General features: G+C 44.3%; 1 pseudogene; it reads right to left on the reverse strand.

Moving 5' to 3' along the window:
- Positions 1–1,884: 1,884 nt before the first annotated feature.
- LOC119803137 lies at positions 1,885–2,038 on the reverse strand (annotated as a pseudogene).
- Between the last annotated feature and the right edge of the window lie 7,475 nt (positions 2,039–9,513).

Here is a 9,513-nt window from a genome sequence, read left to right on the forward strand (position 1 = left end):
GGCATCCTACTTACTAACGCTTCCCACATCAGAAATTCAGTCTATATTTGTTGAGCAGGAGATTCAATTTTTTGTCAAAGTGACTACAGTCTCCATCAGGAAGACTGAGCTGAGAGCCAGTGAGACAGCTCAATCAGTAAAGGCACTTGCCATGACCCTGGTGACCCAAGTTCTATCTCAAGAACCCACACAGTGGAAACAGAATCGACTTCTATAAGTTGTCCTCTGACCACTGTATGGAGCTGATGGTACGCGTGTTCTCCCTGAAATAAATACAATTTAAAAAAAGATTGATTTGAACATGATACAACAACATAACACAGTTAGCTAATACAGTTCTTAACTGTCTAAAAGCTAGAGACTATATGGAAAATTCACACCCACAGAATTCGGGTGGGAACCTCGGGCAAAGGTTTAAATGGAGAAGAATATATATATAGGAAGTACTAGAAACTTAAGTTTGGTTCATCCAAGCTGTGACGTGCTATTTTAGGGTTTCCTCTTTAGAGATGCTGGATAGTATCTGTTTATGCTAAAAAAGCTATTTGGCCAATTTGGGAGCTGTAAAGGATCACCTCTGAAAAGGAAATTAATACAAAGTCCCCAACATGTAATTTGTTACACATCCTCCTGCTTATACTTGGTCACATTCAGCGGTAAAGCGTCGCTGAAGGGCGGCTGTCTTGACTCCAGTCTTCAGAGATAGGACCTGGAGCTCAGAGAACAAAACAGAAAGATTGAGACAATGTGGATACTAAGGAATGGAGCCAGAACCCCAGCTGAGGTCCGGCCAGCGTGCCAACTCCAGGGTACGCTGCTGTCCCCCACACCTGTGGAGTACTGGCCTGCCTTTAGTCCAGCTGAGGCCCGGCCAGCGCACCAGCTCCAGAGCATGCTGCTGTCCCCCACATCTGTGAAGTGCTGGCCTGACTTTAGTCCAGCTGAGGTCCGGCCAGCGCACCAGCACCAGAACACGCTGCTGTCCCCCACACCTGTGGAGTACTGGCCTGCCTTTGCGTCCCCGCAGCTGCTCCAACCATGTCCCCATCGCTCTGTGGAAATGGAACAGGCTCTCAGACGCGCCTTTTACTTTGAGTCACGAATGCTTCGCGCATGCATTTTTGGTAAATTTATTACGCTCATTTCTTTGAGGGCGAGAGCCTGTATACAGGTGCTGCAGTCGCATGCGGAGGACAAAGGACAAGTAGGGGACTTGGTGCTTTTCTTTTACCGTGTGGGTTCTGCTGCAGGTTAAACTCACGTGCTCAGGCTTGGTGGCAAGTGCTCTTCTTGCTGAGCCAAATAGTTTGAAAATTGTCCTTCGTGTGTGAAGGGGAACATTTTGGCAACAAGAATAAGAAAATCGGGTGTTGGAATAAAATTAAGAAAGATCACATTTCCTTTGCCATTCACCTCAGACAAGACTGTCAAGTCCTACTGTGACATTGGCTATTTCACTGCGATTTTATATTATTATTTATATTACCATGATGAGAAATATAGATCTAATGCAGCAGTTTTAGATCCTGCTATGCCTTTCTTTATGTCTAATATTCTAGAATAAAATTTACAAGTAACCTGTAGATAGAATTTTGAAATAACTAATAAAGTGTGCTGTCTTAGTTAGGGTTTTTATTGCTCTGAAGACACCACAGCCACCACAACTCTTATACAGAAAACATTTAATTGGGGTGGCTCGCTTACAGTTTCGAGGTTCAGTCCATTATCATCATGGCAGTGTGCAGGCAGACATGGTGGTGGAGCTGAGAGTCCTACATCTTGACTCAGAGGCAACAGGAAGTCACACTGAGGGAAGCTTGAGCAAAAGAGACCTCAAAGCCCTCCCCCACAGAGACACACTTCCTCCAACAAGTCTATACCTCCTAATAGTGCCACTCCCTTTGGGGGCCATAGCCTTTCAAAACACCACATGCTCTTAATATAAACAAAGAAGAAATCAATTTCAAGAAAATAACATATATTAAACTGGTAAGAACAGATTCTACACCTGATCTTAGTCAAAAGGCCGAGAAGCGATAACAACATGTATCTCAATGCACACTTTTTTATATATATCTAGACTAGCAAGCAGACACTGTGATCCAATCTGTTTGTGGCCCCCACACAAGCATAGCCTGTACCACTTCTATTGTGCTGAGGATGCAAAGACCATGAGCAATGCTGCTAATTAAGAATTTTTTTTATCTGAAAAGTGAACAACTCTCAGTGACGTTTCCAACAAGAGGCATTTTTTTTTTAAATTGATAGAGTGTTGCATTCTTGGGAAGTTCAGCACATATGAAATCCCTTCAGATGCTACTCTCTGCTTACACGTACATAACAGTGTCATGAAGGCCAATAATTACAGATTCTCCCATTGATTGCTCGTAGGACGTTCTAAAGTTATGTGGAACTCAAGACAATTCTTTGCATTGCCAGTGGCTCTTTGCTTGACTCTCTTAATGCCAGCCTTGCTTTCCCAGTTTGAAATAACCACAACATATTCTCTCCCAACATGCAAAGTTCACAACCTCCCCACTAACATGTCCCAGGTACAATGCAGCATTACCTCCAGATATTGTTTAACCGTTTACGGAGTTTTCCTATATACTAATAGCACACCCCTTCTGGGCATTACAAGATCATCAATGGCTTCTGACTCCAAAGACCAAATGATCTCATAAACAAGACAGGTGACAAACACAAACACATTAATAAGCCACGTCAAGGGTCGTGGAAGGAAGGGCTGCTCCTGTGAAATGGAGTGACACTTGGATCTAGTTTAACTTGCAGCTGTCTGAGCCAATCACCTGTGACGCGGACCTGAAGAGTGTCAGGGTGGAAGCCGGGTGAAATCACTCTGCTTTCCCATGAGTTCTAACCGGCTGAAACTCTCCGAGCTCAAGCCACTGTAGTCCCCAAGGGCCATTAACGCCAGATCTAAAATAATGGATGGGAAAATTTCCCAAAGTAGATAAAGAAGCAAAATACATCAAAAGATGCCCCCATGAAAATCAAAAATGGAACTACGTTGGGTACCAGTTAACACAGAACAGTTATAATAAAAATAAAAATACGCAAAATAAGTATGAGCAGTTGATATGGGGGAGTCAGAACCTTGTACATTGCTAATAGAACTTTAAAATTATTTTGACATGGTGAAAAATCATAGAAAAATGTGAAACTTTCAATGTTAAGATCATTATATGATCTAACAATAATATTCTAGGTATATGCTCAAAAAAATTGAAAGCAGATACCCAAAGCCTTTTACAGGAGTGTTCGTAGTGGCAGTATTCAAATCGTTAGAAGGTGCAAATACCCAAACGCCTGTCTGCCAGCAGATGAGTAAATAGGTTGTGGTAGATGCAGACAATGGAGTATGATTCAGTGGTAAAAAGAAAGCAGTTTTATGTTTTGTTTTCATGAAGCAGTATCTTGCTGGGTAGAGCAAACTGGCCTCAAACTTGCAATCCTCCTGCCTTAGCATCCAGAGTACTTGGATTGTAGGAATACAATTTTAATATGTGTTGCCATGGATATGAGTCTTGAGACTATTATGCTGTGGGAAAGAATTCAGACATTTAAAAAAAAAATCACAAACTGAACGACTCCATTTCTATGAAGTTCTCGAACAGATGAGTTCCTGGAGAGAAAAATCAGACCGGGATTATCAGCGCCGAGAGCAAGAGGACATCGTGGGTGATTGCTTAACCAGTATTGGTATTATTAGGAAATGCTTGGAACTTGGCAGAAGCTATGGTTGTTACAGTGTTGTGAACGCATCAAATACCGCTGAGGGCTGGTGGGATGGCTCTGTGAGTAAGGGCACTTGCCACCAAGAGTGACAACCTGACTTCAGTACTTGAAACTCGTGGGATGGAAAGAGACGACTGATTCCCAACAGTTGTCTTCTGACTCCCGCATGCACACCATGGCACGCGTGCACACACATGCGTGCACATACCAAAGACATTCATGCATAAATAAAACGTAATAAAATGCCACTGAGTTCACTTTAAAATGTTTAAATGTTTTGTTGATTATTTGGAACTCTCACATCATGCACCCTGATCCACCCCCACTCCAACTGTGACACCACCACCCCCCCCCCCCAAAAAAAAAACAAATCCATTTTGTGTTGTCCATATACTCACTGGAGCACTTCAAACCCCTAGTGGCCGGCCCACCCAGTCCCAAGGAAAATGTATCTTTTCCCACCTGAACACTGGACAGAAGCCATCTACTGTGGAGAGCCATGCAGAGGCTGATGAAGGGCTGGGCTGGCTCTAATCTGTGCCCATGCTGTGTCAACAAGGGGTCAGACCAACTCCCTTGCACCCCATTCCATTGCCTGTGCCGCCATGAAGTGGCTGCTGGAGAGAGTCCGGGCCAGCTCTCCTGCATTCGTACCACAGCTGGCTCTACGTGTAGTGGCCGAAGAGGGATGGGGCCAGCTCAGGATGGCCTACAGACATCAACGTGACTTTAGTTGGCAGCCCAGGCTACATGCATCCGCAAGGCCTTCTGTGGTAATACTGGCCACAGACATCAGCACAGTCCTTGGCCGTATCAGGACCATGGGTGACTCATGGCCCTCAGTGTCTGCACAGACGTGGGCCTCAACATGGCCTCTGGTGGCTACACATGCCCCAGCATACAAAATGTTTAATTCTATATTGTGAGTTTTATATCAATATTATTTTTGTTTGTTTCGTTGGTTTGTTTGTTTGTTGGTTGGTTTTTTTGAGATAGGGTCTCATTATGTAGTTCTGGCTGTCCTGGAACTGACTATGTAGACCAGGCTGGCCTCAAACTCACAGAGATTCACTTGCCTCTGCCTCCTGAGTGCTGGGATTAAAGGTGTGCATGACAATGCTTGCAATATATTTGTGTGTGTGTGTGTATTTAGAGATAGATAGACAGACAACAGATAGCTAGATAGAGATAAATAGGTAAATAGAGATAGATAGAAGATAGATAGATAGATAGATAGACAGATAGAGCCTCTTGTTTTTCTTCTGTTTGTTTCCAGGAACCACTCAGGTATGTACTCATACGTTTTGCAAACAGCTTGGACTATTTATATTTTCCTCCCAATATGAGGGGTGCGCATTACTTGCCAGACATCTTCTCATGCAAACAGCAGTTAGAATGACAGGAAACCCCTGTCAAGCTCAGGGCCTATCTGAACATCCCCAAGTGGGGTGTCTAATGTTATGGAGTTTCCTAAAGGATTGATTACCATCCTCTGGAGTCTAGGAGGTGCCATATGGAGAAGGTAGAGCATGGTGGGAAGAGCCACAGGGGCCACAGAGGAGAGGAGAGGCCTGGATGGGGTTTAGGAAAGCTGACTGTGGTGTGTGCTGGGAAAGACCCCTAAGCTTAACTCTCAAGGAATGCTCAAGGCTCTTAGAAAGATTTCCAAAAGTGGACATATTTGCTTTCTTGTTTATGCAAGGAACTCGTCTAGACACAAGTGAAAGTTAGAAGTTGAAGGAGTTAATATTCCCATTTCCTCCACGAAGATGGAGGCTGTGATCTTTGTGGTGGTGGAGGAACACAGAGCCAAGGAAGGGCAATCATCTCAGTTCTTAAGGAAATAGCTCAGACCAGAAGCCAGTTTAGTCTCCATTTTCTAGGTCAGGGTAGAGACTGTAAACACCAGAAACCACACTATTTTGAACAGAAAAGGATTTAATACAAGGATGGGTGTTTTAAAAAGCATCAGAAGGCTCCAAGCACAGACCTCAGGATGGAGGAGAAGAGCTCCGAATACAGCTGAGGGGCTGCTGCTGAGGGGGGGGGGACACCCAGGAACGGTGCTAGACACGCTACCTACAGACAGCAGTCTCTGGGCCAAGAACCAGTACAGAAACCTGAGCTAACAAGCCAAGGGGGAGTTTTAAAACAAATACTTTTATACTTGATTGACTGATGGATAATTGATTGATTGACAGATGGATTTAGCGTATGCACATGTAGAGAGGAGACATCTTGCAGAAGTCCGTTTCTCCTTTCCTTCCACTATAGAGTTTCTGGGGACCAAACTCAGGTTGCCAGGCAAGCACTCTAACCACAAACCATTTTGCTGGCTCCTGAATGGTAGATTTTGGCCCACAAGCTAAAGGACAAAAAAGGGGTTAAGGAGCTCCCTATGTCCTGACAGTACAGGAAATGACTGAAACTGGGCTGGCTAAGGCCGAATCCAACATCTCCCCTGTATCATTAGTCAGTAGTAGAAACGGGGGGGGGGGGGGAGGTCTGCACCTTCTGTCTTCCAAACTATGCAAGGCCATCAGACCAAAAGGGCGTGACATCCAAAAGCTGAGCTGCAAGGGATCCTGGAAGAGTTAACTTTAAAAATAAACCACTTACAGAAGAGAGAGAGAGAGAGAGAGAGAGAGAGAGAGAGAGAGAGAGAGAGAGAGAGAGAGAGAGAAAGAGAGAGAGAGAGAGAGAGAGAAATGGGGATGTTCACATGCTACCGCACCCAAGTCGTGGAGGGCAGAAGACAACTTGCAGGTGCTGATGCTCTCTGACCACATGGATCCCAGGGTTAAACTCAAGTCATCAGGCTTGGCAGCACAGGAGCCTTTAGCCCCGGGCCATCTTGACAGCCACAAAAGTTGACAACCTTTAGTCTTGTGTGCACACATTGCAACTGAAAGGCAAAATGGAGTCAGTGTTCAGTACCCACTCATCTTTCCCTCCAACTTTTTGCTCTTCTCCTCCTCTTCCCACCCACCTATTCTTTTTCTTCGTTCTCCTCTTCCGCATTTTGCTATTGCATTTGGTTTTTTGTTTGTTTGTTTGTTTTTGTTTTTTTGCGGTATTGTTGTTGTTTGGTTGGGTTTTTTGGGGGGGGAGGGGGATGAGATAGAGTCTCACAATGCAGCTCAGGTTGACCTTGAATTCAAGATTCTCTTGCCTCCACTTCCCAAGTTCCAAGTTCTGAGATGACAGGCATGTGCCACCACCACTAGCTCCACGAAACCTTTTAAGAATGTTGAAAGTATCTTCAAACTGAAAGTAGATTTAAGTTGGTCCCTAAACGTACCCTGTCTGGCTCTTACCCCTAAAGACTATACAAGTCCTGAAAGGGATCGCTCCCATTCAGGCCTACCACACTCTGGAGATTTTAGAACCGGAGAAGGCTCACCTTGTCCTCATACAAAAGCTAGGGAAAGAAAAGCTCAGAGGAGTCCTGGGAATTCAAATTCAGCATCGAGCACTCAGAACCAAATAATACACACATGCACACACACACACACACATATTCACTCATGCATGCACGCACGTGTGCACACATGCACAAACACACCCTTATAGAAACACTCACTATTCTGGGAGGAAGTGGCTAAAATCATATTTTCCTAGGCATTGAAAGCTTTTACCCCCCACAGAGGCAGCTGTGTAGCTGAACAGCCTTGTCATGCCTGGGGCAAGCTGCAAGTGCCCCTCCGATTTGCCCCCTAATTTGCCAAACCATGGAACAACAAACCTGCAATTGGAGCTGTATTTTTAAATCATCTGAGTTTTATGTGGCATTTTCCCCTCTGCATACAGCCTGGCCAAACGCTGTTATTTTCCCGGAGGAAATACAAAGAGTGGCCTGAAAATTGCTAGTCACATTTAAAAGTCAGGAAGAGCGAGTGGGTTTTTCTGGGGTCACCTCCAAGCTGGACTCTGCTCAGTTGTCTCAACCTCATGATGCCACAAAGTCTAGCACCTGGGACAGCCATGGTTGACTCTGGAGTGGAGAGACTACTGCTTCCAGTTTTTCTGTGCAGATCTGTGTGTGACCTTAGCAGCCATTAGAGGGGAAAAAAAAAAAAAAAGGCATGCTTTTGGTTAGGAATAAGGAGGGAGTCTGGCCCTGGATTCCATGTCATTTAAATGTCAGCTATGTTCTTGTTGCTTCTGTGGTAAAATGTTCTTACTCCACCCCCCAATGAAGCGCATGGCATTTCATCTGTTCTAGAAGTGACAGAAGACAGGTCCCTCTGGGATTCACGCGCCTCTGCTGGGATTGTCACACCGTTCGCCATGCTAACATGAAGCAACAGCTGGGTTGGAGAGAGCTGATAAAAATAGCAATGTAACTCAGAAAGCAGGCTGCACGGGGAAGAAGGGGAGTCGAGCCTACAGCGTGGGGTGGCAGAGACTTCTTGGCTTTTCTGACTAAGACGAGACGGGCTCTTCTTAGAACCCCACTTTTTCAGAAAGAGCAAAGCAAGTTGATTTTCCATCTATATGTTAAATAGGAGAATGAGGAGACAGCCAGGCTGTTTCAATCTTCCACAGTGCCCCCATTTGTAAGCAACTGGTTGACCCAATTATTAGCCGACAGATCGGACACCTGGGCAGTGCAATCCCTGAATGAATGAGCTGAGTCAGTACTGGGAATTTGATTGTTTAAGGCTGCTGTGTGTCGATGCAGGAACTTCCCACCATTTCCCTGTCTTTCCATTCATTAAAGTGAAGCATGCAACTGAACATTCTGACATAACATAGCTCAGATTTTTGGCAGCAGCATTAACCATATTCAAGAGTTTCCTCAGACGATGTTAAATTTTCATATCCTCAGGAATGCTTACCACCTTTCTTTAATAGCCTGAGCAAACACACCCCTCTCAGGACTTTGTCGTTCCACCATCTCCCCCACTGCACACAGGCTCCTTTTAGAAGTATGTTGGCTGTGTGTATTTATAGAATCCGGATGTACATAGGTGGGTTAGTATTTCACATCTCATGAAAAGCCAGTCATCTGAATGGACCTTACAGAAGAGTTAGCAAAGTCGTGTGTGTGTGTTTTACACTAGATCATATTCTTCTCTCCTCCTAAACTGTTTGGCCATTTTACCACAAAATTATATTTTTTTTTAAAAAAGAATATATTCATGGACTCTAACCCTTGGGATTTGAAAATAGACTTACATGTTTAAGTCAGTAATAAACAGAAGAGTTTAAATAGAAACGTGGCAAAACAGAAGTTTCCTTCTCTTCCTCCATAGTGAAAAGTGTACTCTTACTATCTACCTTTATTCTAGTCAAATTTTAACATGAAAAATTAGTTGGTTTACCTTTCTGGCTAGTGAGACAACTGGGAATGCTCTAAAACTCATTTCTATTAATATGCAAAGCAATACAGTACAAACTTCAGTGGATAGTCAGAAGGAATGCATGCTTCTTAGGCCCCCACACAATGGGAAGCTTGTACGCGTCTTGGATGGCCAGTAGTTCAGAAAGTTCTTCATTTCAAATGTGGTTATTGTAGCCCGAATGACAGTGACAGGCAGTACTTTCTATTCTCTCAAGCTTTAACCAAGCATTATACAACATAACACAATATGGTTAACTGGGATTTTAACCCTGTCTATGACATTTCTGAACCCAGCAAGCCCCACTCAAACTTGGTAGTCGAGCTGTGGGTACAGTTCAGTGCCTCTGACCAATTACTCAGTGCAAACACACAAAGGTAGCAAGCTGAAGACCGGAGTAGCAATGCAT

Source organism: Arvicola amphibius, chromosome 12 (assembly GCF_903992535.2).
Source record: "Arvicola amphibius chromosome 12, mArvAmp1.2, whole genome shotgun sequence".
Classification (NCBI taxonomy): Eukaryota; Metazoa; Chordata; class Mammalia; order Rodentia; family Cricetidae; genus Arvicola; species Arvicola amphibius.